The sequence below is a fragment of the Pongo pygmaeus genome, chromosome 1 (assembly GCF_028885625.2).
Source record: "Pongo pygmaeus isolate AG05252 chromosome 1, NHGRI_mPonPyg2-v2.0_pri, whole genome shotgun sequence".
Classification (NCBI taxonomy): Eukaryota; Metazoa; Chordata; class Mammalia; order Primates; family Hominidae; genus Pongo; species Pongo pygmaeus.
In genome coordinates, this window is record NC_072373.2 from 52,302,071 (window position 1) to 52,315,836 (window position 13,766).

Genomic DNA, 13,766 nt, shown 5'->3' on the forward strand with positions numbered 1-13,766 from the left:
TAGAGCTCATTACAATTAAGAACACATTTAGTACCAGAGAGCCAGGCACAAGAAACATAATTTCCTGCAAAAGCATGTCATTTTAACACAGATATCTTTACTTTAGTGAATGGATAATTAACTTCTATTTTTAGTGAGAGGGCAAATGTACATAAACTTAAAATCCTCCCATTACAAAACAATCAGAAATAATGAATCAAATACAACAAATATTATTTAAATATGTAAGTGAAGAAAAGGGAGATCACTAGGTAACACAGGGGATGAAAGAGCTGAAAATCAGCATGACACTCAATGGACATTCATACTGTGTCTGTCCTGTTGGCTGATAGAGGGGACAGAAGAAGGAAAAACAGATCCCTTGCATCAAGAGATTGGTTTTTAATGGTCATGGAAAGGAGCTGGGGAGATGCGAAACTGAGCTGTTCAGGGAAAAAGAAGGCCTAAAAAATAATCTTCCTACTGTCAGGGATGTGGTGAGCAACAATGAAGCTAATGACTTCCTGTCCTTTCACATCTTACCTCCAGGAAATCAAAACCCTGAGACTCTGCATCTATCCCATTTTCAGTACCCATATGATCTGAGATCCACTTCCCTTCAAACATACACACACACACACACACACACACACACACACAAGAAAGGGAACATAAAAAACTGATTTTGAGCCAGTGGTATCCTTGGCCACTTTGCAAAAGCACAGCAAAAAATGTTCTACAGGGATATGACCAGGATGCAGTTCCAAAAGGTACTCATAGGATAAATACAATAAATGTTTTTGAAAACCTCTTGAAGAAAGGCTCAAAATAAAAAATTATAAGTCATAAGAAAAACAAACAAGGAAAAAGTTAGCAGAAACAATAGATAGATTAGATCCCCAACACTTAAGATAGACTGACAAATATAACTTTTATATAACTAGATAAAAATAACTATATATAACAACTATATACTTAAATAGCTATAGATATATAATCATCTACATAAGATATATAACTATAGAGAAGATATATAACTATGTAAGATATATATCTTTATAAAATTTTAAATTGTAATATGAAAAATAAAGCACATTATATAAAAAAGAATAGGTCCATTTTAAAAGGCAAATAGATCTGTTGAAAAGGAAAATGTAGGCATTGACATTTAAAACTAAATCAACAAATTAGTGCATATTAGACATAGCTGAAAAGAAATAGATGAAAGGAAAATATGTTAGTAAGATTAATAGACAACAATGTTAGAAGAAAAGGTTCTGATATTCATCTAATACGAATACTGAGAAAGAACAGAGAGAATGGCGAAGAGACCGTATTCAAAATGATAAATGGTTCAAATTTTCCCCAAACCCAAGAGGTTTGTGAAACTTCACATTCAAGAAGCTCAAAAAGTCTTAAGAATCATAAATAACATTAAAAAAAATAAAGATACAGTAAATATAAATCCCCAACCAAGGCGCATCACAATACACTGAAGATAAAGAAAATGCATTAAGAAACCAGAAAGAAAATAGGGAGCACCTACAGAGGAACCAAAATTAGAGTGAAATGAGAGCACAATTTTCCATGGAAGAAAAAAGACAGACAAAATATTTTCAAAAACAAAATATTATTCAAGAATTAGAGAAGATAATTATATTTCAGGGAAACATTTCCTGCTTATTGACAGAACGACAGAATAGTAAGAGATATAACTAAGAAACAAAATGGGTATGGTTTTGTGTGTGTGTTTCTTGTACTTGGGATTTGTTTTTTGTTTTGTTTTGCTTTGTTTTTGTTTTTTTTGGTCTGTCTCTCGTCTGTCTCATTGCAGCTCTCCTCTCAGGTACTCTGTCCTGAGAATTTCATCTGTCTGGGTCTCCTCAAACATTAGGCTCTACATGGAGCATTCTCCGCATGCTGTTGCTTATTCAAGTTTGTTTGTTTTTTTAACCTGTGTATTCATAGTTTTCATCCTTTTTAGAGAAGTTTGGCCATTATTTCTTCAAAACTTTTTATTCTCACTCTGTTTTTCCAGGGAGTCCAATTTTGCATATCTTAGACTTTGTAAAGTTGTCACAGTTTTGTGGGTGTTTTGTTTGCTTTGCTTTGCTTTGTTTTCTAATCCTTTATTCCTCTTTGTGTTTAATTTTGGATCATTTCCATTGCTATGTCTTCAAATCACTAACCTTCTCTTCAACATCTAATTTGTCATTCATCCTTTCCAACGTACTTTTCATCGTATACCTTGTAGTTTCTGTCTCTGTAAGTTTGATTTGAATCTTTCTCATATCTCATATTTCTACTTAACTTTTTGAACATCTGGAGTACGGTTGTAATAACTTTTAGTGCCCTTATCTGGTAATTCTAACATCTGGATCAGTTTATGATCTGTTTTGATGGATTGATTTTTCTCCTCATTTGGGTCTTATTTTCCTGCTTCTATGCATGCCTTCTTGAGCTTTGTTCTGCAATATAGTTGTTTAGAAACAGTTTGATTCTTTTAGGTCTTGCTTTTAAGATTTGTTAAGCAGCACAAGAGCGTATCGAATCTGGAGGAGAATATTTGTAACTACCGAAGCAATATCCTACCAAATGTTTCATAAATCATGGAGTTATTCAGTCTGGCTACTGGGCACAGGTACAATTCTTAGCCCTCTATGAGTGCTGGGCATTATTATCTCTAATCATTTCAGCTTTATTCTTTCCCAGGTCTTGGGAACTTTCCTTACATGCAGGTGCTGATATAAACTCAGCTGAATACTAAAAGGAGCTTCTGCAGATCTCTGGTCTGTCTCTGTGCAGCTCTCCTCTCAGGTACTCCGTCTCGTGAATTTCAAATGTCTGGGTCTCCTCAAACACTCGGCTCTCTATGAATCCCTCTCCCTGTGCTGTTGCCCAGAAACTCTCTCATGGTAGTAAGTTCAAGCAATAGGGCTCACCTTGTTTGTTTTCCATTTCTTAGGGATGACTACTCTTCATTCTCTGATAGCTGATGTCTTGGAAACCATTGTTTCATATGTGTTGCCAGGTTGCTTTTTTTTATTGCTTCAGGCTGGAGACTGAATCCAGTCTCACCTACTCCATCTTGCTCAGAAGTGGACACCTCTTCAGAATATAGTTGTAAAATGTAATGTATGGATTTGTTTTTACCTGTTTGTGTAGCTAAGGAGGAAATAATTCCAGGTGGATCATTTGGCTAGTTGTATTTCTTTTTCCTTCACGAGTAGAATAATTCTATTTGTGAGCCATCCTTGGATAAACTGCACATGAGGAAATTTTGCTTTGTTACTGTCTCTAACATCTTCTTTCCCTAGTGCCTCTCTCCCTTGCAAGAAGTCAGAGCCTCCATGCTGCTGTGGGATCAATCAGGGATCCCGTTACAGAGACCACCATCATCAATTTCATATGCTTACAATCTCCCCAAAACTCTCACCGTTGACCTATTTTAGATCTTTTTGTTTCAAGTCCCTACTTTAAGTTAGGAAACTGAAAGTAAATCTATGTTGATGGGTTAATGTAAAATTGTCCTTTTGTAATGGAAACGTTCTGAAGAGCTTGAATTCACAAAAATGACAAACTCTGAGGAGAAAATTTTGGATGTGGCAGCAGGCTACCAGGAGCAATATATTAGCCTGGTCACAGTAGGTGAAACTATTTTGCAGTTCCAAGGGCCAGAACCACTTATGGTTCCCAACTCATGGTTTATCAAACTAAGTCCTTTATTACCAAGTTCTGCCTTTCTGATTTCTAAAATATAACATATTACTGTATTTTCTAATTAGCTCCTATATATTCAGGCCATATTCCAGACACTCATTTTACCTCTCCTGTGACCTATGAATATATGACACAAATATGAATTTTTGAAATTTTCTAAGTGTATAAGAATTGTGCATTAAACGAATCTATCAACCTAACTTTACTTTGAGAACTTCTGTTATTAACTTTTTTTCATAAATATCTAATTCTCTATGAAGCAGAAAATTAATAGAATTCAAAATAGTTTTTCTTTTTCCCTTGAATGGAACAAAATAACTCAAATGCTTAAATAACCAAATTAAATATCCATTATTTCTGATGACTATACGGCTTTGCATTAAATTACAGATATAAACAAAAATTTTATGAAATTACAATGCAAAACATGGGAACTATGTTAGTGATTTCTTCATTAAATCACAGAGCTGGAGGGTGCATTTAGAGGTCATCCAAGGTAGCCAGTGGTCTTCAGACACTAAGCGCCTACAATAGTACTGAAGTCTAAGAAAACTTTATTATATTCTGTGCAAATGTATTTCAAAATTCATGTTTCATTACAGGTGTAAAGGCCTTTTAGTAATTAGGATAATTTGGACAGAAAGTTGAAATTTGTTACATTAGTATTGGGAAGATAAATTACAAATAAACAATTAGTAAATGTTTAGTTTTCTAAGGTCTATGGTTATCAAGACCTATAGGTGGTTTAGTGGGAATAACAAGAAGTTTTAATTCTGTTCTAGCTCTGTCACTTACTTTGTCAACTTGTCAAATCACTTAACTTCCATGAGAATAATTGTGCGCTATTTTAAAGTATAGATAACTGGTACCTTGCAGGAGTTTTATAAGATTCAGAGTTTATATACAATTCTAAGTATTCGGTTCTCAATAAATGAGGTTGTTACTATTGCTATTGGGAAAAGACTGTGCCCTTTGATAGATAACCTTCTCTCTATTTTCTAGAAAACAAGCAATCAAACTGATGCCACATGAAGGAAAAGAAAAATCTCTTTTTTCTTGGCTTTTCCCAGTCCTGGAGCACCAATAATTAGCTTTTCCTTCCTTTAAAAAGCCATGAAGGGGCTAAGAAGCTAGGAATAGTACTGAGCTACAGTGAGTACAGAGAAAGGCCTATACTCTTTCAAGTCTGTATCACAGGAAACATTGTGACCTCACATTCTAAGTCTTGAGAGCACACACAAGCCCGAGGAATTAAAACAAGGAGAGAGAAAGAGATTCTGCTCAAATTCAAAGAATAACTAAATAAATTAACTAGTAATTGTTAAAAATTAATATTTGTTGAGAATGTTTCAACTCTATCCAGATGATTCTCTTTCATTATTTAATCAGCATGTGTGTTTCCCCTGGCATGGCCTTCCTTGGTAAATATGGGAGAAGGAGCTTAGTCTCCTGAGTCATCCACCTGTGCTCCACTGCTGCACAGAATACTTCACCACACCACAGGTTACGCCTCACTTTGCTGTCAGTCACCACATCAAACGTCTGGACTGCGATGCCTCAAGAACAGTTGTTTCTATCACATTGGCTTCAACAGAAGTCCAATGTGGGACATGTTATATCTGTTCATAGCCCAGTTGTAATATTTGCTACCATTCTACTCCCCAAGCTATAAAAGTAATAAAATCGAACTGAAGATCTGGCAAGGCAGAGAGGTTTTATAAGCAGTAACACTGATGTGTTAAAAATGAGAATTTGACATTCTTGTAACTAGTCTGTTGTACATCCCACTGAGAGGAGTATTTTACTGGCTATTTTTCTCTAAAGGGGGGGGGCCTTCTACCAAGTTGCCTCATCTATTCTCTTATTCCTTATTTCTGTCCCCATCGTCTCTCTATTTTCACCCTCTGACCGCCAAATTCATGGTTATTTATTATAAAAAGTAGTTTAGCTACCATCTTCTTGCATAACCCTCTTATAAGCCGTGCTCTCGGACCAACTTCTCTTTTCACTACCCTTTCACTTCCTTCAACCAATATTCCCAGTTACCAACTAAGTAACTTCCTAATCAAGGGGACTTTTGTGTTGATATGAATGATCCTTCACAGTTTAATGACCAACTCACACTCCAATAGCCTATTTCAGCAACGACTCTCAAGACCATGACTTGCCATCATCCCTCAATATTCCTGTAATGAATATTTAAAGTCATCTATGATAACCACTGACCTGTAACACAACATGATTTCAAGGACATCATAGGATTTAATTTTATTTGATGTGAAAGGAATCTGACAGAGGCATATGATTTTAGCAGCAATCATTTTGAAAATTATCAATGAAGAAAAGATATTACAACCAAGCAGTGGATTCCTTTGTTCTATTATTTTTTTAATTACAATATCAGAATATGCACTTTATTTGTCAATTTTGAAAAAACAAATTCAATGATTCTGTGAAGTTTTGTTTGCTTACTACGTGTCAAGCACTATCCTGAGCATTTTATATACTGAAAAAGGACTAAGAGCTGTTTCTTTGGCCTTCTCTCTGGAAACCCCTGAAGACTAGACCTTTGATTTGCAGCAGCAACTGAGGAATAGTTAGATATTTACCTATATTGATGCAAGATAAATAAGAGTTCCATGGAAACGACTAAGCATGTGTAACTCATTGTCAAGGTTGTTTAACGAGTAATTGGGAACTAATGAAATGAAGCTGCCCTGAAGAAATAGGGCTAATCACATAAACCTGATTAGATGTGACTACTCAGTCACATACACATGGCTTGATATAAAAACTGAAGGGAAGATCTCAGAGCTGATGGTTTTCCCAAGCTGAAGTTGTATTCAATCAGCTTTAGTCCTTGTGGCCACACACACCCAGGGTGCAGAATGACTGGGACATCCAAAGCTGTGTCTGAGACTCATGAGACCTCTGCTGTGCTGTCGTTGTGCATGCCATGACACTGGTCCTGTGCATTTTCTTCAAGACAAGTAAAATTGGTGCTTGATGAAGTCTATTGTGAATCTCAAGTCTGACTATCAATCAAATCAAGTTAAGACGTAGTAGAGTGTCACACATTCATTTTTCATTTAATCCTCACAACACTCCTATGCAGTTTAAAATAATTATTCCAATTTTGCAGATGAGAAAACATAGAATTTAAGTAAAATGATTCAAACACACATAGCTTATAATTGAAATAAACTATCTCTCCTTTCTTGAATATTTTTGAAACTGGTATTTTTCTAATATAACTTTTCAGTATTTAAAAATAGCAAATATTTACTTAATACTTCTGTCTATATATAGCTACTTCTGTTAGTAGCTCTGTGACTTAAAATTTATTGTTTGAATAACTAAATTATTTTTAAAATAAAATTTATTTTAATATAAATAATATTCTGTTTTATGTTTATTGAAGATTTTTTGCCTACTTATAGAAAATGTAGAACCTATAACAAAATTAAAGAAAAATATTGCAATCCCTTGTAATTTCAATGTCCAGTGATAATTGCTATTAAATTTCTAGAAACTGTGGTATAAAGAAACAGTGGTATATCTATATATATCTATCCATCTAGATAGATAGATACATGATGGAATACTACTCAGCCATAAAAAGGAATGAATTAATGGCATTTGCAGCAACCTGGGTGGAATTAGAGAATATTATTCTAAGTGAAGTAACTCAGGAATGGAAAACCAAACATCATATGTTCTCACTCATAAGTGGGAGCTAAGCTATGAGGATGCAAATGCATAAGAATGATACAATGGACTTCGGGGACGCAGCAGGAAAGGGTGGGAGGTGGGTGAGGTATAAAAGACTACAAATTGGGCTCAGTGTACACTGCTGAGGTGATGGGTGCACCAAAATCTCACAATCATCACTAAAGAACTTACTCATGTAACCAAATACCATCTGTTGCCCCAAAAAACCATAGAAAAAAAAAAGAAAAAGAAATTCTAAAATGTTTCCCTCCAGAATTTTTCTTTGGTTTTTCCAAGCATATTTTTTACACCACAAATTGCATATTATAGATTACATAAGATTTGACATCCTGATGTGTTTATTTTATTTTTTTATTTTTGCTTAACCTTTTTGGAAAACAAAAATGACCTTTTGACTAAGTGTTGAGATTCTTTCCCCCTTCCTTGCCCACTGGCGTACCTTTGGCTCTGTTTGCTCATCTTCCATACACCTATATTAAAAAATGTACCTTCACTGGCTTTATTCCTGGGCTTTTGTGATGCGGAATCAAGACAAACAGAAAGAAATAAACAAAATTTGGGAACCTAGGAGAGGGGACTTATATAAGAAAGAGTAGAGATTTATTTCTGAGAGAAAAAAAGAACCTATGAGAATTTCAAGAGAAAGATCCAACCTTTTTCAGAGGTTAGACCTTAGGAAGTAGTGAGAGACATTGAGAACATAACAATGGAGAAATAATATTTTTACAAGATATTGAGAACATAAAATGGAGAAATAATATTTCTCTGTGCCTTATATTCTAATTGTATATGTGTATATATGTGTGTGTTTCTTAAGAGACTGCAGAAAATATTTAAATTGCTTTAATTTACTTTTGATTACTGGATTGTGTTTATTTCTTTGATCCCAAAGCAACACAATTTATGTTTCAAACATTTTATTAGTATAAACGTGCAAATTTGAATAACATTAAGGTTATTTCTGATTTTTTACTATTATACATAACATATGGCTTCCTTCACATGCTATTTTTTGCTCTCATTTTCAACTATTTCTGCTAGAAGAGTTACTGGACCAATGAGCAGGAACACTCATATTTAAGCCTTGAATCTATAGTGTAAAATTATTTTATAGAACTTCTCTCTAGATTTTTTGTGTTCTCTCTTCTTATTCTAATAAGTAGTCCAGAGGATGGACTTGATGATAGTTACTGAATTTGTAAGTAAGGACCCAACTCTTTATCTTCTAACTGGGTCTCCCCTTTGAACTTTGGAGGCATATATCCAACTGCCTGCTGGATATTTTCACCTGAATGTCCCTCCAATATTTCAAAATAAAGAGATTTAAATTGTAACAATTCATCCTACATTTTCCGTGCATTACTACTTTAGATAAAGTCATACCGTTATTTAAGATACATAAACTAGGAGCCTGGAAATCATTCTTCGCTATCCTCCCTTTTGCTCTCACCCATTTCTCATTAAACAATAAGTTACTGTTCCTCTGAAGTATCTAAGCTCACTCTGCTTCGTCCTTACCAGGACCACACTGTTTGAGGTCTCCATCATTTCATGCTAGGTCTCTCTAACTACAGCCTTGCTTTCCCTTCTTTATTCCCTTCTCATTCTGGCCAAGTCTGAGCATGCCAGGGTTCCTATTTAAAGTCCTTCAGTGGCTTTCAACCCCTCTTCATGGCACTTCCCAACATGTGAAGAGTAGGCTAAAGGGTGCCAGAGCTGCAAAAGCCACCAAGTGGTCACCTCTGGTTGTCAACAGTCTTGACTACATGAGCAAGTATGGTGCACAGATATTATCCTCTCTCTACAGGCCACAGTGTGAAAACATTTGGGAACCTCTGACTACAAGAAAACTCTAGTATAAGATAATTCATTATAGCATTTAAAGCCTTTAATTATGTGGACACTGCCCATATACCCTCATCTCACATCGCTCCCCACTGTTTCATTTTTCTATTAAGTCCCAAATGCACTGTGCCCTTGGTTGTTTCTTGCCTTTTTCCCACTTCTGCTCTTTCTACTTTTTCCCTCACATCAGTCTTTGCCACACTTTAAGAATCAATAATCGACCAACTTTCACTTTGTTAACTTATGGATTAGTGTCTCTTAAAACCTAGTCTGTAAATGACATGCATCACAATTACATAAGACTTTTTTTTTAATTGATTTTTTGGTCCTACACAGGAACAGTGAAATCATAGCATCAGGAGTTGGAGCACAGAGACCCATCATTTAATGACCACCCCCGATGTGTTTATTTTACATATTAAATTTTTTAATCCAATGTCATACATACAATCTCACTGACCAATGTACTTTACAAAATATGATTACATATATGTCAGGAAAAACAAAAGCATATTGAGTTAAATAAATGTTTGAGTCTTCATAAACATGAGCTTACCAGCCATGAACAATTAACAGTGAAATATCCACTAGAAAAAGGACATAACAAAAACTATCCTTCTTTTAAAAAATAGTTATATTGATGGCAAGGACTACAACTGACCCTAAGAATTAATAAAACATATTTTTGTGACAATCTGTAACCTAAGCAATTCCAGTACACATTACTGCCTATTAGAGTTTTAAAAAATGCCTTAAAGAAATGTACTTGATAGAATACATGTTTGGTATGATATCTGGATTTTTTAAAACCAGTTTATTCCCAAAACTCTTGGCTCTCTGAAATTCTATCATCAGTCACACAACAAATTCCCTTCGAGGGCATACAGTATGTTGATATTTGAAATTATACTTGCATCACATGTAGCTGGTGATGAATACATGATAAATTATCTTTAATACCTATATTTCTTATGGTTTGAGCAATAGATTATTATTCACAGGTGGAACCTACTTACAAGCTTGATTGACGATCTTTTCACTGCATCTCTCTCCCTTATGTTTTTCTGATTTACGATTAACAATTATATTTACATTAATGCTTCCCTTCATAAAGCCAAAAGTCTGGATGCAGAGTTTCCATGCTGTATCTATAGAAGGCTATTTAATTCAGAAGGACCAAAAGTTTTAAATTGTCCATGGTCTTATGAATGGTGACGTTGGTATTTCCAAATTCTGACCGTGTGATATGGTTGTGTGAAAACTACTCACATTAAAAAATAATTTAAGCATCTAAATCAACAATTTAGTGGCTTTACTTGTGCACTCCAAGCCTTAGATATCTCTGCAAAATGGGAATAATAAAATCTTCATCACAAGGTTTGAATTAAATGAGATAAACCATGTAAAAACATTCAGCCTAATGTCTGACATACAGAAATTGGGTAACAGAGGTTAGTTGTATCTGGTAGGCAAGGAAAACATGAATCATAGACCCCTCTAGTTTAAAAAAAAGGCTTTAGAGATGTATTATCTCCAAAAACAAGGAATATGAGAATAAAAGGGTAGGGGGTAGTGGGCTGCTTTCACTATTGACATTGAGTCCCTCTACATGGACACAATTGCTATTTCCCAGCCTACAGAAAAAACTACATTGATGCAAACTTTGCCTTAGTTCTATGGCTATTCTGAACTTCAAGCAGTTCATATAGCTAGCCTGCTAACTGAAGCAGCTGAGTAGAAAGAGTTAAACAACACATACATTTCCTGATTTCAGTTGCTCCGTAGAGGGGTTGTTAAAAAAAAAAAAAAAAGCCAGAAAACAAAAAAAAAAAATTGATATAATGAGGTTAGTGAAGAGAAAGCAATTTATATTTACGTCTATAATTATTTGAGTTTATAATTACAGAAAGTAAGGCTTTAATTATTTTATGATTACTTTAGGAGAAATTGTAGAAATACAGTCAAAACTATGATGAGTAGGCTGTAAAGGCTTCTTTTAAGGCTCCTAGTCTGTGAAAGTATTAAGTAGCTCCTTGCAATATTGTGTTTGATGTAATTTTCAGGCATTGATATATAAAATGTAAAGTTTTACATTTCATTTTTCCTCTCTTTCCTTACCCAACCTCTGGTATAGGTGCTAATGATAAGTGAAATGAGGTTAGAGGGAAATAGGAATTCCTAATCTACAAACTGTATATGCTGTTTGCCAAATCTGAGTTGACCATAACCTCAAAATATAACTATTTTCATTAGGGCTAATAATTTCGAAGCAAGCTTGATTATATTTTCTTTCAGAAAACATTTCTTCATACACAAGACTAGTTTTATTTTTCAGAATAAAATTTCTACGTCTATCTACACGTGAAAATAGCAGCCAGATCCATGCACAGACCTCTGACATCATTTTTAAAAGTGTGATGATTTTCTTAGGCAAAAATGTCTGGACAGCATTTACACATATGCCCACCCCATTAGAGTGTACATGCCTGGAGAACAGTGGACCTTGCTCATTTTAACTGCTTAATATATAGTTGCTGATATAATATTTTTGTCAAGTCTTTTAAATTTCTAATATTTATTTTAATGGTTATTTAAAGAAATTTGTTTATAAATTGATCCCTGGAAGTTGGAAAGAAGAAAAAAGATGGAGTAGAAAACATTATTTGTTCCAAATATTTTATGCCTGAATATGGACTTTAGTCCATTAATGTCCAGCTTAGCCACATGACCTGCTTTTGTTAATGAAATGTGAGCCAAATTGAGGTATGTCAAAGCTGAGCTGAAGCTTTTAAGAGCTATCGTATGCTTCCTCCATTACCTTTTTCCCTCTGCCATTAAAACAGTGTTCTCTAAAAGGGAATGCCCCTGCAGATTGTGTTCTAAAATGAATGTCTTAATCTGTTTAGGCTGCCAAAACAAACTATCATAGACTAAGTGGCTTTATAAACAAGAGAATTTTTGTTGTTGTTCTTGTTTTGGAGACTGGAAAGTCCTAGGTCAAAGCACCAGCAGATATGGAGTCTGTCCTGGGCCAACTTCTGGTTCATAGGTAGAGGGCCATCTTCTCCATGTGTCCTCACATGGTGGAAGGAGTAAGGAATTTCTTGGAGGTCTCTTTTACAAGGGCACTAATCCCATGTGTGAGGCCTCCACCCTTGTGATCTAATCCCCTACCAAAGGCCCCACCCACTAAACCCACCACTTTGGAGATTAGGGCATATATATATATATGTATATATATATATATATATACACACACACACACATATATATATACACACACACATATATATGTGTATATATATATGTATATATTCATTTGGGGAGAGGGGACAAACATTCACTTTAGCAATGAAGAATACAGACAAGGCAGAGCTGCAGCCAACTTGCACACAATATGTGGTGGAAACAAGATATACACCTTGTTTTAACACTAAGATGTGTTTGTTTTTTGTTGCAATGTAACCTAGTGGAAGCTGGATCATGTAGAGTGAGGTCACTAAACACACTCTGCTCGTCAATGTCTATGATTCAATTACCTAGAATAATCATGAAATCATAAAATGTAGGCCTTGAAAAAAATGTGGTAATTAGATAATATAACCCCCTCATTTTACAAGTGAGAAATTGGAGACTTAGAAAGTTTAAATGATGCATTTATAGATACACAACTGATTGTGGGCCAGAGCCAGAATCTGTATTTACTGACACTACTCATTTAAAAATTAATGCTGAATATAAATATTTATTCTTCAGCTATATTAAAAGAATAATGGATAATGAAAATTATAGACAGAAACACAATAATAATAATGCATCACCTGTGTGAAAAAGTTATTGCTGCAAACCCGCAACTGATTATTTCAATGGTGTTGCTTAATTTGTTGAGTTAATTTCATTTTCTCTCCTTGTATTCAAAACTACAAATTTGAGACCATCTAACTAGACATAATTGCTTGTTGTACAGAGCTGGTCTCTGTGCAAAGCAAACTGAATTGTGTTGAGATTGAACCATAAACTCAGCCTCATTAGCACTCTGCTCTCACTAATTTGCCGAAAGTAAAATAAGTATTTAAAGGTTCCAAGAATTCTGAATGTAGAGAAAAGAGTCATCCATCTGGGAATTATCAGGACAATTACGTGGAGAACCAAAAAGACTACACAATGAGGTTAATCTAGGTTACATATCAGCCATTCCTGCTTTGGCAGATTTTAGTCACAAGAATGGGATAGTGGTTGAAACTATAAACATTTTACTCTGAAAAAATTTTAAAGGTAGAATGAAAACTTTTATTATTTAGGACTAACTTTTTTAAGAAAAAATAAATCTTCCCTAACTCTGATTTGTAGTGTTTGCCAAATTCTGTGATGAAATTACTTCAACTGTGGCTGATTTTAAGCCACCAACGCTTTAATAACTGGCCTTTTAAATTCCTCAATGTTTATCTTTTGGAATAAATAAGCTGGTGTGAGCTTGTGGGAGGTTTAGA

The 13,766-nt window shown here is 34.6% G+C and overlaps 1 protein-coding gene and 1 long non-coding RNA gene across 3 annotated transcripts in view; one reads left to right on the plus strand and one right to left on the minus strand.

Annotated features, from left to right (window-relative positions):
• Nucleotides 1-13,766, minus strand: part of CRB1 (crumbs cell polarity complex component 1) — a 211,720-nt gene that overhangs the window by 189,269 nt on the left and 8,685 nt on the right. The window lies entirely within an intron of this gene.
• Nucleotides 3,024-5,031, plus strand: LOC134740010 (uncharacterized). The gene is made up of 2 exons (XR_010127204.1): nt 3,024-3,109; nt 4,702-5,031. It is a non-coding gene; the product is annotated as an uncharacterized LOC134740010 (long non-coding RNA).